Source organism: Marmota flaviventris, chromosome 11 (genome assembly GCF_047511675.1).
Source record: "Marmota flaviventris isolate mMarFla1 chromosome 11, mMarFla1.hap1, whole genome shotgun sequence".
NCBI classification, from domain to species: Eukaryota; Metazoa; Chordata; class Mammalia; order Rodentia; family Sciuridae; genus Marmota; species Marmota flaviventris.
In genome coordinates, this window is record NC_092508.1 from 107,893,903 (window position 1) to 107,910,718 (window position 16,816).

Genomic DNA, 16,816 nt, shown 5'->3' on the forward strand with positions numbered 1-16,816 from the left:
TAGGGATAACAGGAACATACCTCAATATTGTAAAAGCAATCTATGCTAAGCCTCAGGCTAGCATCATTCTGAATGGAGAAAAACTGAAGGCATTCCCTCTAAAATCTGGAACAAGACAGGGATGCCCTCTCTCTCCACTTCTGTTCAACATAGTTCTCGAAACATTGGCCAGAGCAATTAGACAGACGAAAGAAATTAAAGGCATCAAAATAGGAAAAGAAGAACTTAAATTATCACTATTTGCAGATGATATGATTCTATACCTAGCAGACCCAAAAGGCTCTACAAAGAAACTATTAGAGCTAATAAATGAATTCAGCAAAGTGGCAGGATATAAAATCAACACGCATAAATCAAAGGCATTCCTGTATATCAGCGACAAATCCTCTGAAATGGAAATGAGGACAACCACTCCATTCAAAATATCTTCAAAAAAAATAAAATACTTGGGAATCAACCTAACAAACGAGGTGAAAGACTTATACAATGAAAACTACAGAACCCTAAAGAGAGAAATAGAAGAAGATCTTAGAAGATGGAAAAATATACCCTGTTCATGGATAGGCAGAACTAACATCATCAAAAAGGCGATATTACCAAAAGTTCTCTATAGGTTTAATGCAATGCCAATCAAAATCCCAACGGCATTTCTTGTAGAAATAGAGAAAGCAATCATGAAATTCATATGGAAAAATAAAAGACCCAGAATAGCAAAAACAATGCTAAGCAGGAAGTGTGAATCAGGCGGTATAGCGATACCAGACTTCAAACTATACTACAGAGCAATAGTAACAAAAACAGCATGGTACTGGTACCAAAACAGACGGGTGGACCAATGGTACAGAATAGAGGACACAGAAACCAATCCACAAAACTACAACTTTCTTATATTTGATAAAGGGGCTAAAAACATGCAATGGAGGAAGGATAGCATCTTCAACAAATGGTGCTGGGAAAACTGGAAATCCATATGCAACAAAATGAAACTGAATCCCTTTCTCTCGCCATGCACAAAAGTGAATTCAAAATGGATCAAGGAGCTTGATATCAAATCAGAGACGCGCCGTCTGATAGAAGAAAAAGTTGGCTACGATCTACAGTCGGTGGGGTCGGGCTCCAAATTCCTCAATAGGACACCCATAGCACAAAAGTTAATAACTAGAATCAACAAATGGGACTTAATCAAACTAAAAAGTTTTTTCTCAGCAAGAGAAACAATAAGAGAGGTAAATAGGGAGCCTACACCCTGGGAACAAATCTTTACTCCTCACACTTCAGATAGAGCCCTAATATCCAGAGTATACAAAGAACTCAAAAAATTAGACAATAAGAGAACAAACAACCCAATCAACAAATGGGCCAAGGACCTGAACAGACACTTCTCAGAGGAGGACATACAGTCAATCAACAAGTACATGAAAAAATGTTCAACATCTCTAGCTGTCAGAGAAATGCAAATCAAAACCACCCTAAGATACCATCTCACTCCAGTAAGATTGGCAGCCATTAAGAAGTCAAACAACAACAAGTGCTGGCGAGGATGTGGGGAAAAGGGTACACTTGTACATTGCCGGTGGGACTGCAGATCGGTGCAGCCAATTTGGAAAGCAGTATGGAGATTTCTTGGAAAGTTGGGAATGGAGCCACCATTTGACCCAGCTATTCCCCTTCTTGGTCTATTCCCTAAAGACCTAAAAAGGGCATGCTACAGGGACACTGCTACATCGATGTTCATAGCAGCACAGTTCACAATAGCAAGACTGTGGAACCAACCTAGATGCCCTTCAATAGACGAATGGATAAAAAAAATGTGGCATTTATACACAATGGAGTATTACTCTGCATTAAAAAATGACAAAATCATAGAATTTACAGGGAAATGGATGGCATTAGAGCAGATTATGCTAAGTGAAGCTAGCCAATCTCTAAAAAACAAATGCCAAATGTCTTCTTTGATATAAGGAGAGTAACTAAGAACAGAGTAGGGACGAAGAGCAGGAGAAGAAGATTAACATTTAACAGGGATGAGAGGTGGGAGGGAAAGGGAGAGAGAAGGGAAATTGCAGGGTAATGGAAGGAGACCCTCAGGGTTATACAGTGGAGGAGGTAGAGAGAGAGGAGGGGAGGGGAGGGGAGAGGTGGGGAGGGGGGAGGGTGGAGGACGGGAAAGGCAGCGGAGCACAACAGACACTAGTATGGCAATTTGTAAATCAATGGATGTGTATCTGATGTGATTCTGCAATCTGGGTATGGGGTAAAGGTGGGAGTTCATAACCCACTTGAATCAAAGTGTGGAATATGATATGTCAAGAAATTTGTAATGTTTTGAACAACCCACAATAAAAAATTAAAAAAAAAAAAAAAAAAAAAAAGAAGTAACGTAACACAAATTTGGGATTCTCTCAGAAGATGCTGGCTGATTAAAAGAGCTGAAGGAAATACAGCACAAAATTATAGACATAAAAGCCTGAGTGTAAAGGTCATCTCAAGCAATACACATGCCTTTGGAGAAGAAAACAGAGCAATTATGTTAGCCAAATGTCACCTCTCAGAAAAGTCCCAGTTATTGCCTACCAATCACTATTAGTTTCCTTTTCCTTTAAAATCAAACTTTTTGGATTAGAAATAAATAGATTGATAAACAAATGAAAATTAACAAATCTAGAATCAAAAAGCATCACTCAAAAAACATCTAATCAAAAAACATATATCAGAGAGTCCAGTCATACATTTATAATAATTTACCAAAAAAAAAAAAAAAGCAGCAATTTGTTGACTTTAAACCTAGCTCTGCCTCGGCTTTTGTGGCCATAAATGAAAGAATTCTAGTCATTTTCCTCTAAGTCTGACCTGCAGTGGTGACTGTGGATAGCAACAGAAAGAAACCATGGGTCTCATTTAGCTTACTTGCAATGTATTGAACACCTAAAAGGTGCGGGAACTGGTCTGAGTATTTTTGGAACAAGATAAAACTAAAATCTTTTTAGTTTTACCTTGTTGGACAAGTCCACTTTCAGATACTATGGTAAAGTGAGGTACTGCTCTAAAACCCTTTCCAGTTTTGACTTTGCAGGATTAGTTGCCATTATGTTGAGAGGTTAGGAAAATCAAAGAGGAAAAAAAAATAATATAAAACAACATAGTCTTAGAAGCAGCTTGAAGACATTTCTGAGCATGCAAATTCCATGGATGCTCAGAAAGAGATGGATGGCATATGCAATGTGAAGAATGCATCATACAATCTCTGCCTGTCAACTTGACCAGCCTTAATGATGTTGGTACCCCTCTCAGTTCTTGCCATCCAAGATGGTTCTGAGGAGCCACCTAGCCTCATAACTCAAAGCTTCCCTTTGTGAGTATTTCCACTTAAAAAAAAAAAAAACACTTTAAAAAGGCTCCATGCTCACATTTTTTATTGGAAGGTTTGGAGTTGGGTAATGGGGAACTTCAGCAATATCCTGCCCCCAGCCGTCAGGGTACCTCCAACAACCTATTGGATTTTAGAACAGTCTGTCTAGTTCTAGGGAATTGGTTTGCTGGATATAGCTCCACAAGAGGTGATCGTCTAGGGATCTAAACACAAATAGATATTTCTACTCATCAGAGCTTGCCTCAGCATTTGTGATAGACTATAATTAACCTTTATTTATAGGGTAACTTGGTGCTGGTGTTTGCTTGCCTATAATCACACTGCATTCTATGACCATGTTGGTCATAATTTAGTTGTTTCTTATTAAGCTAAACAAATTGAAGGAGCTTATTTTAATTTTTGAAAGAAGAAATAGAACCCTTTATTGTTTATATTTTATCTAAAACTATTAGGAAACTTTGGAAATTACCTTCACAATTGTGTCTATTTTCCAATTAAAATTACCATTTTAAAATTACAACGTACTAATTCATTTACTGAAAAAACTAGATAACTACATGCTAGAAACCATGTTTGATGCTGTGAATACTGAGACAAAAAGAGTGGCTCAATCATAGCTGAGGAGGAAAACTGGAGAAGGAGCTTATTTGAAAATATAATAATGCCTGGGAAATGCCTCCTTACTATAGAATATAACTTATGCTTGGAGGGGGGGAGCAGGAATTGGATTTTGGTATGAAAAGGAAAAAATATTCCAGGCAATAATCCTGTAAGGAAAACATGGTTTGGGACACAAACCCATTTATGGAGAATAAGCAACAATATTTTCTTTCCATGATTTGAGCACTGCCCTGTGGTGTGCCAAGTCTTGCAGAGTAGAAATATAGGTCAGTGAGATATTAGACTTGCTTCATGAGAGTAAAAACCAAGGCTTTTAAGCAATATTTTTTTTAGTTATAAACAATAGAAACGATAGCATAGCAAGAAGTGTGTCCCTAAACTCCCAAAGTGACAGTAGTAGTTTTATTGGTGCTGTGATGATTACTGTTACTTTGACAAAAGTAATGCCCAGACATACCAGCTGACTTACCCAAAGCCATACAGTCTAATGAAGAAAAAATTAACCCTCATTCAATGAAAATAGGGATGAATTTTTTAAGTGTTTTAAGTTTTTTAGAAAACATACAAATCTGTGATGCTCAGTTTATAAGAAAGGCATATGGAAAATTATACTCTTATTCTTGTGTGTGAGAAAATGCCACTGTGGGAGGTCAAGTGACTTGTCCAACATGTTGTCCAAATGTAAAACTAATGCTTCTGATTTCTGCCTGTGAAAACAGGCTTCTGCCTACTGACAAGCTACCTCTCTACCTTGGAGATCAGTTGGGCCTTAAGCAACAAACAGTTGAATGGTTCAAGCATGCCGCGCCAGTTAGTCTCAGCATAGTCTAAGTCATTAAGCAATCACTGAGCACCACAAAGTGTTATCTACTGCTCTAAATGATTTCAAGTTTTTTAATTCTTTGAATATAACGGGATTTGGGGGGACTCAAAAGGTAAGGAGTACATTACCTTTGTAATGAAACCAAAATATTTCATCAAAGGCATGGGATGACAGAAGAAAAATTAAACGATCAGAAGTCCTGATCATAGTGGACCGAGCGAGTATTCAAACTCCAAGGAAAAGGGGCGGGGGGAACATGCAGCTAATTAATAAGTGTATTTTTTTTTTCACTTACAAATCGGATATCATCAGAGAGCAGATAGGTGCAAACTACCTGCCTTCAGATGCTGTTTGCAAGAACATGGCACTGATGACAGTTTAATGGCAGGGGTGCACGACCCTAGTAATGAATGTTCAAGCTCATTAAAAGTGGCCTGAGCATTGACAGCACAACAGAGTTTCCCAAGATGTTACCAACTAAAAGCACAAAGTGAGATCAGCTGTGAAATTGTTTTTCGGCAACTCCACACAGCCAGTCAAACCAAAGAGAAATTTTATGTCTCATGCCAGAGGTTTCTTGTGTGGAAATGAAAAGAAAAATTTCTGAAAAAGCTGACACCTGCCCCTAGGAAGTATCCGAAACCAATGTATTAATTATTTTCTTAAACCAAAGGATGACTAAAACAGAAGTTCAAACCAAACTTTTAGGTGGATGTGGAGATGAAAATGATAAAATCATAGAACTCAAGTTGGACATAGAGGTCATCTTTTAAAATTTCATATAAACTACCCAAATCCCATTAGTGTAATGTTATCCTAAGATTACCCAACCTCTGTATAATAAGAAGAGGGATAAAAAAAGTCACTGTTTTCTACGGAAGTCTAACCAAAATCTGGAAAACTTCACTTGATAGGTAGCCTAACATGATGATTAGATCTGTAACCACTGACTTCCATTTCAATGAAATCTACATGAGAAATCAAATTCTTTACTCATAGGAAGACCTTTCATATTTTTCCTGGGTCTAATTACAATTTCACTTACTGTTAGGGTCCATAAACAAGTCAAGATGGCGCCTGGCACTTTGCCAGAGGGAGTGGTTTGAGAAGTAATGCCAGCGAGCCATTAAGATGAGAGATTTCTTAATGACTGACTGCTGTGTCTAGATTATGTCAATTAAGTTAAGCTGTGTGTAATCATTAAGATGCTGATTCCTTATTGGTTGACTGCTGTACCTAGTTTATGTTAATTAAGAACAAGCTGTGTATTCAGTTATGTATATATACCCCTACTGTCCTACAATAAATGGCTCCCACTCCTGCTGTATCAATCTATACAAGTTGCTCCTCACCCCCCTGGTTAGTTTGCCGCAGCCAGATTGAGGCAACTTATTTATTGTTCTAGCTCTTACTTCAACCACATTTCAGATATTTTAGACCATAACCTGGTTTTCCAATCTGAATACACCTATTAAACTGTGTCATTCAAAAATAACAGTTTTAGATATTGATGATGATGAGCACATACCTCTCTTTTTGACCCTATCTCTTATTCCTGTTTGATTAATTCCTTTAGTTTGTCCAAACCTCGCTTTTGACATTGTATGCATATCGCTGGATAAAACAAAGATTCATAAAATGTTGGTAATCATTCCTAAATGATGATAAATTCGTGGGAGCTCATTATATTATTCTTTTCACTTTATAATGGAAAAGCCATAATAAAAAGTTTTATCAAAAGATACAATGTCAGGTGGGTGTGGTGGCACATGCCTATAATCCCAAGGACTCAGTAGGCTGAGATAGAAAGATCATAAGTTTGAGACCAGCCTCAACAACTTAGTGAGGCCCTAGGAAACTTAGCAAGATACTGTCTCTAAATAGATAGATAGATAGATAGATAGATGATAGATAGATAGAACAGTGGGTGTGCCTCAGTGGTAATGCACCCTTGGTTTCAATCTGCTGTAACGACAGCAACAACAGCAAAAAAGCAAAAAATGACATGTCACAAAACAGCTCCAATAGAAATTTCTGCAATGATAGGAATGTTCTGCTATAGTGGTCATGTCATTTAGCAGGTCCAGTAAGGTAATAACTAGCCACATGTGGCTTTTGAACACTTGAAGTATGGTTAGTATCTCCGAGTAATAGAATTTTTAGACATTTCCTTTGTTGTTGTTGTTGTTGTTGTTGTTGTGTGCTGCTGGAGATTGATCCCAGGGCCTAGCACTTCTCAATATATGGTGCTTATATTTTTACCTCCATGTTAACAGTAATGTCTAAATGAGATTTTTATTTCATTCTAAACCATCACAAATCCTAAATAGATATAATTTTGTCCAAAAAAATGTGAAAAAATACCATTACCAGAATATCACATTCTCACTTTCTATACTTCCTAAAACTCTTCTTTTTCAAAATAAAGTTTGACAAATATTTTAACTCAGAAATATATGTTTAAGGCGCTAAGTGCATTACGCTATGAGTAATGATAGGAAACAATGTAGGCATTTTGTTCAATATTATAACTTAAATTATATATTCATTCTTGTTATTTAGCAGGTCACATAGGAATTGAAAAAGAGTGGGATCAAGTTCTGCAAGTGATATTAAAGAAGTCTAAAGTACTAACAATACTTGCTAGGAAAGTTCCACTTGAATCAGGTGGTGTGAAGTTTGGAAATTAGCCAGCTCCACACATACTGCTATGTTCTCTAGGGCCTTATGGGCTGCAATAGCCAGATTTGAATAATTGCAAAATAACAAAATTTAAAAAGACTTTGCATGTCATTCAGACAAACCCTGTAATCACACAGATGAAAGACTGAAGTCACCAGTGAGGTAATGAGGTTTTTCTAAAGTCAACATTCAACTATTGAGCCTGGTCTCCTAAACCCAGCATAATACTCTATTTTCTAAACTACACTGAGTTTTTAAATTCTTTGTTCTCTATGCATTTTAATTCATAGTTCTTGAATAAAATGATTAGAGAAATTTTTCATTTTCCTAAATTATATAACATGTGCTTAATGCAATATCTCAAAATCATTCTTCATGTTACTTATCTTTCCTTTAATATCTTTTTCCTTAAACCTGCATTTGATCATTTGATCATAGTCACCCATGCTCCTTATGACTTGAAGTTCACAAAAGATATGAACTTAAATTCGAACAAGTCATCTATTTGCTTTAAATATTAGTTCTTCATTTATAAAATATCATATATCTACCTAAGTTAGAGAACTACAGACACCAGCTATTACAAGTTAAAAATATAAGCATGGAGCATCACTACTACTATATGACCTCAAAGATTTTACTATTATAGCATCAATAACAAATTGATGAAGGTATATATTGCAATTTCATTATCATTACATTTCTAGAGTACTTTATAAATAATAGTGTTTTATTTTCAGCAAGAATAAAAAGAATTGGTAAATTATACAGAAAAGAAGTAGATCAGCTCTGCTAGCTTCAATACTGTGTGTGCCACTGTGAACCAAACCATTGTGAATGTTTCTGTTGACAAATGCCTGTCTTGAGATAAGTTGGCCTTTTATTAATGATAAATAACATTCTTTCTAATAATTTTTCCTGCTAATGACTTTTTTGGAAGGTACCTTCTGCTTCGCACTTATTTATCCAATATTAACTAATAGGCTGAAATATTTGCCTTTATTTTATTGAAAGGTTTTAATGGCCATTCAAATTGATTATGTGATCAACATGATGAAGTTAGACCTACAGAAAGAAATGCACAGACAGGCATAAAAACATGACTCAAACAAAGTGAGTTGAATTAAAATATTAATATGAAATCTGCCCTGTGATAGTTTTGGTTTGGTTTTGTGATGTTGGGTATAGAATTCAGGGTCTTGCACATGCTAGGCAAGTATTTGACAACTGAGCTACATCCTTAGCCACTGAAAATAAGTTTTTGTAAGGCTACAAAGACTCCTTTCTTTTTGAAAACAAATCAGTCAATACAAAAATTATTAGGTTTTCTCAAACTCATCTAAATATTTCAGTTGAATTGAAGCATTGAATATGATTATAAGGAATATCTTTCCTTATCTCTCTTTCCTTTAATATTTTTTCCTTAACTTTATAGGTATTTTTAAAATTGAGCTATAAGGAATATTCAATGTTAGCTTCATGATAATATAATAAATTCACTTTAGACATTTTTCTCTACTCCCGTGTGTCCTACTTAAGATCAAACAAGGAAGACCTTGCTTCTCTCCAGAGCTCATTATTGAGTTTGAATCTGGAAGAAGTAGAGAATACCTCTCTGGGTTCTCAGCTTTCTCATTTATAAAGCAAAAGTAATGTTGACCCTCCCAAACAATGTTTCCTAAAAAAGAAACAAAAATGAAATAAATAAAACAAATAGAAATGTCCTAGGAAAGTAGAAACATAGGTGTGAATTTGATACACTTTGAAATTATTAGTAAGATTCCTGTTACTGGTACCTCCCACTTTCATTTTATAATAAAATAGTTAATAGGCAATTGGGCAACTTCAAATTCTTTAAAGTTCAAATTATAGTCAAATGAAAGGGTAAACCTATAAAAGGCATGCAACGTAACAACTTTGGTAAGATAATTTTATGCCAATCTGAACCATCAACTATATTCACCATTACTTTATACACACACACAGAATTTTCTTTCCTCCAACCTTACACACTGTGACAATTCCTGTGACTGTCATACACAGCCTTATTCTTTTCCCCTCAGTGTTTCTTTCATCCTCTGGTGTCATTTTCTCTCCTCACCAAGACTAAAATTTATCTTTTCCATAAAGACTATTGAACTGTTCTTAACTCAAATTGGTATCTCTCATTCCAGGATCTGTTTATAAAAATTTATCAATTAATTATTGCCTAAGTGTTTAAGGCCTCTTATTTCCATCTAGTTTCAACAGCTTCTAGGCACCATAATTACATGCTTTGAATGTGTCAGTGTACACGCATATATTACTCATGTGTATTAATCTATGTAACTGAAGACTGTAGTAAAGGAAAGGAGAGGAAGAAAGAATAAAGGGGACCTCAAAAATTAAAAAGTGCTATGGTGTCCTGCGTCACAGTGGAGCAAGAGATGTGGGATATGCAGGTGTGTTTTGGATTCTGAGGGAGAAAAAGAATCAAACACCATCATAGATTGGATTGAATATTTCTTGTACATCTCCAGTTATGTCTACTTCCTGCCTTGTTCACGGTTCACAGGTTACTAATTTCACTTAATTAAGTCCAAGACATCAGAAACAATAGGGTACAAGATAGGGAATCTTTATATTACAAATCTCCTTGATCAAAATGACTGTGTTTATTCAATCTTACATATTTTTATACAGAATGTGTTTTGCTATGCTTAATAAGTACATGTTGAATGAATAGATGGAAAGATAGATGTGTCAATGTATCCATTAATCTATATTTATGTTGACAAACTCACTAGGCTAACAGAGCTAAGACCCAACACCATTGAGCATAATACCATAGAACTATGAATATCTTTTTTTTTATTCAAATCTTCCTAATATTAATAAATTCTACCCGGAATATACAAAACTCTGTGCAGGGCATAGAGGTGGAACCCAATAAATACTTGTTTGTGATCCCTGAGAATGGCCATAGGGGTTACATCCCATTTACTCAACTGTTTTTATTTCTTTTAAATATCAATAAAAGTTTTCTATTTTAACAAGCATGTGGTAATATGACATTTAAATCTTATTTTTAGCTTTAAAAGCTTTAATCGTTACATTTCAAAACCATAGACAGATTATTTTATTATATTTTATTTTTGTGGTGCTAGGGATTGAACCCAGAGCTTTGTACATGCAAGGCAAACACTCTACCAACTGAGCTAGATCCCTAGCCCAAAACAGATTTTTTTTAAGAGAGAGAGAGAGAAAGAGAGAGAAAGAGAGAGAATTTTTAAATATATATATATAATATATATATAATATATATATAATATATATATATATATATATATATTATATATATATTTTAGTTTTCGGCAGACACAACATCTTTGTTTGTATGTGGTGCTGAGGATCGAACCTGGGCCGCACGCATGCCAGGCAAGCGCACTACCGCTTGAGCCACATCCCCATCCCCCAAAACAGATATTTTTTATTGATTTTTTTTCTGAAATATTAACACTAGATTTTTGGGTAAGATCTTTCCTTACTCTCTTAGTATTTAGTATAAATATTGTTATTTTAAGACCAACTGGAATCTTAAAAATATTACCTTCAAGAAAAATATTTAGATTTGAACTTCAAAAAATAGTTTGATTATCTCCAGTTAGTATAGAAGATTTCCATAGAATTAATTTCTTGTAATATAAATTTGTATTTTATTCTTCAGTTCAAACAATTTGATATCAATGAAATTTAATTTAAATTTCAGTAAAAGCACAATTTTAAAATTAATATATAAAAAACATATTTTGGTTCTTTGGAGAGATGTGAATATGTTTAAGTGTAAGCTTTTATAGGTGCTTCTTTAGTTTTCATCAGGAAATTATCTTCTCTGGTTGGTGAGATACTTCAGTGTACATTACTTTAAGAAGAAAGGTCAGCCTTGAGAACAATTCATTATATTTCTAAACTAATTTTCAATTCTCTGAGCTATGAATCAGGAACCAGGGATGTCATAATTTCTATTGCCCTCTTATGTATTTATATTACTTGAAGAAAGATGATGCTAATGAACTACAAGGAATACTAAGTCAACCAATTGGGAGACCAGGGAATGAAAGTGCTGTTATTAAGGTCCACAACTCTCAAGCCTGCCAGCTCAATGATGGGCTGAGAACATTCTCATCTTCCCAGGATCAGAACCAACCTCCATATCTCTCTGCACTGCTTCTCTGGTGGAAGGTGATAGCATACTTGAAGAAAATTTAGAAAATGTGGACAAAAAATAAAAACGACAACTTAAAGTCATTCAGAAAATTATTTAATATTTTGGCATATTTATTTCTGGTATTTACTTGGCACATACAGGTATGTACAAGTATGTGATGAAATTTTGAATACATATAATTTTGTATTATACAATTTTAAGATGACATTTCATTCTGACCAAGTGACATTAGTTTTTATTTGAAACATTTATGCTTAGTATCGAGTATTCCTTTAAATAGATGTAAAATTATTTAACCACTTATGTAAGTTTAAATATTTAATATCAAATATTCTGTCTTTATAAATAAGATTGCAATTAGAATGTTATCATCAAGAAACTCAGAAGTTTAAATCTAATTTACTTAAATGTCAACTTGGTTGATAATTATAAAAATAAAAATTTATAAAAAGAATGTACAAATGTGATTAAAAATGAGATAATCTGACCCAGAACTAAGTATATGTTGAAAAGAGGAGAACAACGTTCAACAACTTCTACAATTCAGTCGAATTAAGTAGATGTACAAAATTCTAGCATTGTAAAGTAATGCCAAACAAATAAGGGGATAGATTAAACTGTTTGATTCCCCCAATTATGAGTTCTTTTTTGTTGTTGTTGTTGTTGTCGCTGATATTATCTACAATAATATGTATGGGTTTTTGTCAAACTCACAGCAGTGACTGTTACAGTTTGGATCTGGATTGTCTCCCAACAGTCAATGTGTTGAAGACTTAGTCTCCAGGGCAACAATGCACAGTGATAGGGATTTGGGGGATATGATCGGATCAAAAGAGCTCTGATCTCATCAATGGAGGGTCCATAGATGGATTTGTAATTGAACTGTTGGAAAGTGGTGGAAACTACTAACAGCAGAGCCTAGGTGGAAGTCATTCACTGGAGGCATGCCTTGGAAGGGTACTGTCTCCAAAACAAACAAACAAACAAACAAATAAATAAATGTTATATGTTATATAATATTCTATATAAAATAGTGTGTTCATGTACACATACACACACATATATGTATCTGCTTTCTGCTTGCTAGAAACCAAGCAGATTCCTACCACCATGACCTTCTGCCATGATGTTTTGCCTCACCTCAAGCACCAAGCAATGGGGTCAGCCAACCATGGATTGAAACCTCTGACATCATTAGCCAAAATATATCCTTCCTCCTTTGAGTTCTTTTTCTCAAATATTTTTATCACAGAGATGGAAATCTCACTAAGACAGCGGATTTTCACTTCCTCTTTAATATCCTGGATATTATTTATGAGAATGAGGCTGCCAGGGGCATTTATAAAGAACCATCAGATGTCTAAACATGTCCAAAAGCAGCTATATGGGTCTCTTACATTTAAAGATCTACAAGGCCTTTTATTTATATATTTTCTTTCCTTTTCCTTTTTTTTTTCCTTTTCATCTTTGTTTCTTACAGGTTTTTGCTCATTTTCTTTTCATTATGCTTCCAGCCAGAGTGCTATTATCCACACTTTGAATGAAGAAACCAAGCCTTAAAAAGCTTCAATAAGTAGCTGGAAGACCCTGGACTAGCTTGATTTAATGTCTTTTCTATTTCAGTGTATTACAGTGTCACACATCATTTAAAAGATAACAGGTTTAAATATCTCTGTTGGAATATCATGTGGGAAATTTCTCTAATTGGCTCCAACATGAATCTGATGATATCAAGATAAAACCCAGAGCCTCATACATTATCACCCATTCCAGATTCCCATTAAAAATAAAATGTGTGTGCAGCAACTCATATCACATTTACAACTCAAACTGTACAGAGCAAAGAGTATGTGCACCATGAGAAAAAGGCCCCCAAATGAACCATTTGATTGTAGATCAAGTGGGCCCATCTGAACACATGAACAAAATATAATAGGTTTTCTCCTTAAGAAATTCAACTACTCATGGAGCACTAGCAACTCAAGGTGAATGTGTCCTGAGTCTAGTTCCTCATTGCCTACTGTCTCTTAGAGCAAGAGCTCTGACGAGCGACACTGAAAGCCAGTTGGTAAAGTACTGATCCAGGACAGGATAAGTTTAATCAAGAGGAAGGCTGTACAAACCTTCGTAGCAATTTGACATTGCTGCACAATACAAAAATGTGACAAGTAGACCAATTTCACTAAGTGTCCCACTTATGGAGTAAGCAAGCGACAGACTAGCCATCCATAGAAACTTCATTACATGGTGGTATGTTTGTCCACTGCAATTCTGATTCATGTAAAATCCAGAGTCCATTTTAGATAAAAAAAAAAACCCATTTAAATTGTTTATACTACATGGGAGTCATTTTGGAAGTGGCTAATTACAAAGAGTTAAAGACAAAATTTAAAACGACAATATCACTCAATTCATTTGGTATAAAAGCTCAAAATGAATATCCTGAAATTACTAAAGTTGCTTTATAGCTTCTCCTTCCAATATCATCATCCTAACTTTGGAGTCAGATTTGTTCTTTGTCATGAGTATTATGAAAACAAAAAAAAAAAAAAGGAAAGAATTCTGATATATCATATTCCCTATAAGTGCTATCAATCTGACCTGCATTAGTTAATAGGAAAGAAGAAAGCTCATGTATTATATTAAAATCTTTAAATGTCACTATGTCTGTTTTTGATCAAAATCTGAAAATTTCTCTAAATTTTTGTTTAATTCTGACTTAGGGATAACAGAAGTTAGTGTATAACAGTAATCCTGTTAACTGTCTGTATACAAAATTTCAAACAAAGGAATTCTTGACACCCCTTTCCTCTATTTAATTGGTAAAATAGTCCTTCCTGACGGTCTTTGAGGAGCATTTTAACAGTTATTAGCTGGGCCTTACATAGTTGTATTTGACAGGAGATTACTGTAGGAATTAGAGACCCATAGAAAGAGGGGGAGAGTAATTTTTCTTCGTTAGTAATTATACAAAAATTATAGAAGCATACACATTTATTGAACAAAATCAAGAAAAGAGGAATAAGACATAAGAAAAAAATAATCAAGACAGTCACTGTTGTACAATAAAATGTGATATCGGGTAAAATTAACAGGTTTGAAGTCACTATTTCTTTTTAAAGATGGACACAATATCTTTGTTTATTTTATTTATTTTTATGTGGTGCTGAGGATGGAACCCACATATGCGAGGCAAGCGCTCTACCGCTGAGCTCTAACCCCAGCCTGTTGAAGTCCCTATTTTTACTTTGTTATATCATGAACATGTCAGTAAATATGCTTATAACATTTATCTTTAGTGACTGCCTAAGTTATGTCTGTGTGGATGTACCTGAGGAGAAAAATTACCACTGTAATATTCATCATGACAGGGATAAAATTAATATGCTAAATTTGACAAAGGCATATCAGCGGAGAGAGACAATGAAAGGGTAAGTTTCATACTTACACATAATGATTAAAGCAGGCTCTGCCTCTTATTGAATGGGTCTGGATAAGTTTCTTGATTAAGAATCAGTTTTCTGGGGTTAATTTCAGTGTTATAAGCTATGGTATGAAATATATATTTAAAGCATCTATCATGGAGCTTAACATAGAAGCACTCAACATTAGAACCCTCTTTGATGATCAATTTTTCATCACATATATGTGGAGAAATGAATAATTTTAAAGAAGATGGATTTCTAGGTTTCAAGGTGACATGACTAGGAAAAAGATGCTATAAAAATGGAGATTTCAAGGATATGAACAGATCTGGGACAAGGCAGTTGTTAAGTTAACCATGAACACAAGCATCCATCCAAGGCTGCAATGACATTCTCAAATATATTGTTGGAGAACCTGCATAATGAATGACGACGCTTCTCCACAACCTACACATCTCAGGGCTGTCCGGACTCCCTGCTTACCCTTGACCAGCAATGCATTAAGTGTTCCTATGATGACCTCCAAGAATTAAGTGAAGCTTCTAAATCAGCTTAGCTTGAAAGCCTCCAAGTGACATATGCATTAAGAAAACCTGGTGAGACTTCTCCTTAGAATAAAGAGGAGGGGCTCATGCTTTCCATTTAGATATAATCTCTGATAAGGAGGCCGATGTTATGCATACTGTTCATATGGTTGCCACTGTATTTTCCAGCTATATGGGCTATGTAAACAGGATAACTATCTAGTGACACCAGAAAGGAGGGTGAATTAGGTAAGTACACAAATCCATTCCACTATGACAAAAGCAACCCAGTGCACACAATCTACAGACACTAAACCAATTCCTTTGGTGGTATTTATAAAGACTGCCTTGCTCTCAGAGCCAACATTCTGTTTAATACAGATTCTGTTTGAAGGTTGTTTTATATCAATTTTTTGTGTCTTATGTATTACTTAAAATGTTCCAGTAACACTGCAGCTTTGCTCAAGTCTGCCTTCTCAAGATCAAGGTTACCAATGCTTGGTAAAGAAATTACTAAAAAAGTGATTAAAATGATTAAGTCCAAATACATCATTCTGATATCTTATGAAGTATAAAAGTAGAAACTGTGTCCTAGATATTAAAATGTGGTTTAATTTAGCATGCACTTCACTGCTTGAATATCTGTTCATTCCTTAGGAACTTCAATATAAAAGTGTCAGTTTCACACAGGAGTAACTGCATCTTTAAGTAGTCCAAGCTAACCTGAGAAGGAGATGGGGGTCAAGATTCCTTTGTTACTTTCCTAAGCCAAAGACTGCACAGATTTCTGTAATTTGTCCAAAGTCATTTTCAATCAAATAGGAAATTATTCAGCATTTCAAACATAACACAACACTACCAGTATTCTTTTTTTTTTTAAAGAAATAGACCAGATAAAAAAAGCAGCACTGATATTCATCATGCAGAGCAACCCAACACCAGCCTACAACTACCAGTATTCTTGAAAATTCTGACAACTTCCTTTTTCATCGTCTCCATTAAGAGAAAATATTAACTAGTAAGTGAATTGATGATTCACATAATTACAACCACACATTGTGAGATGACTTCTGAAATTTCTGTGGGAGGGCCATATTTGGTAATAATATTATTATTAAGAAAAATGCTGGATTATGTTCTATATCTGTAATACTGCCACCATGA

At 34.8% G+C, this 16,816-nt stretch overlaps 1 protein-coding gene across 1 annotated transcript in view; it reads right to left on the minus strand.

The window, feature by feature from the left end:
• The window catches only part of Dpp10 (dipeptidyl peptidase like 10), a 623,123-nt gene that overhangs the window by 441,275 nt on the left and 165,032 nt on the right, over nucleotides 1-16,816 (minus strand). The gene's annotated exons all lie outside the window — the stretch shown is intronic.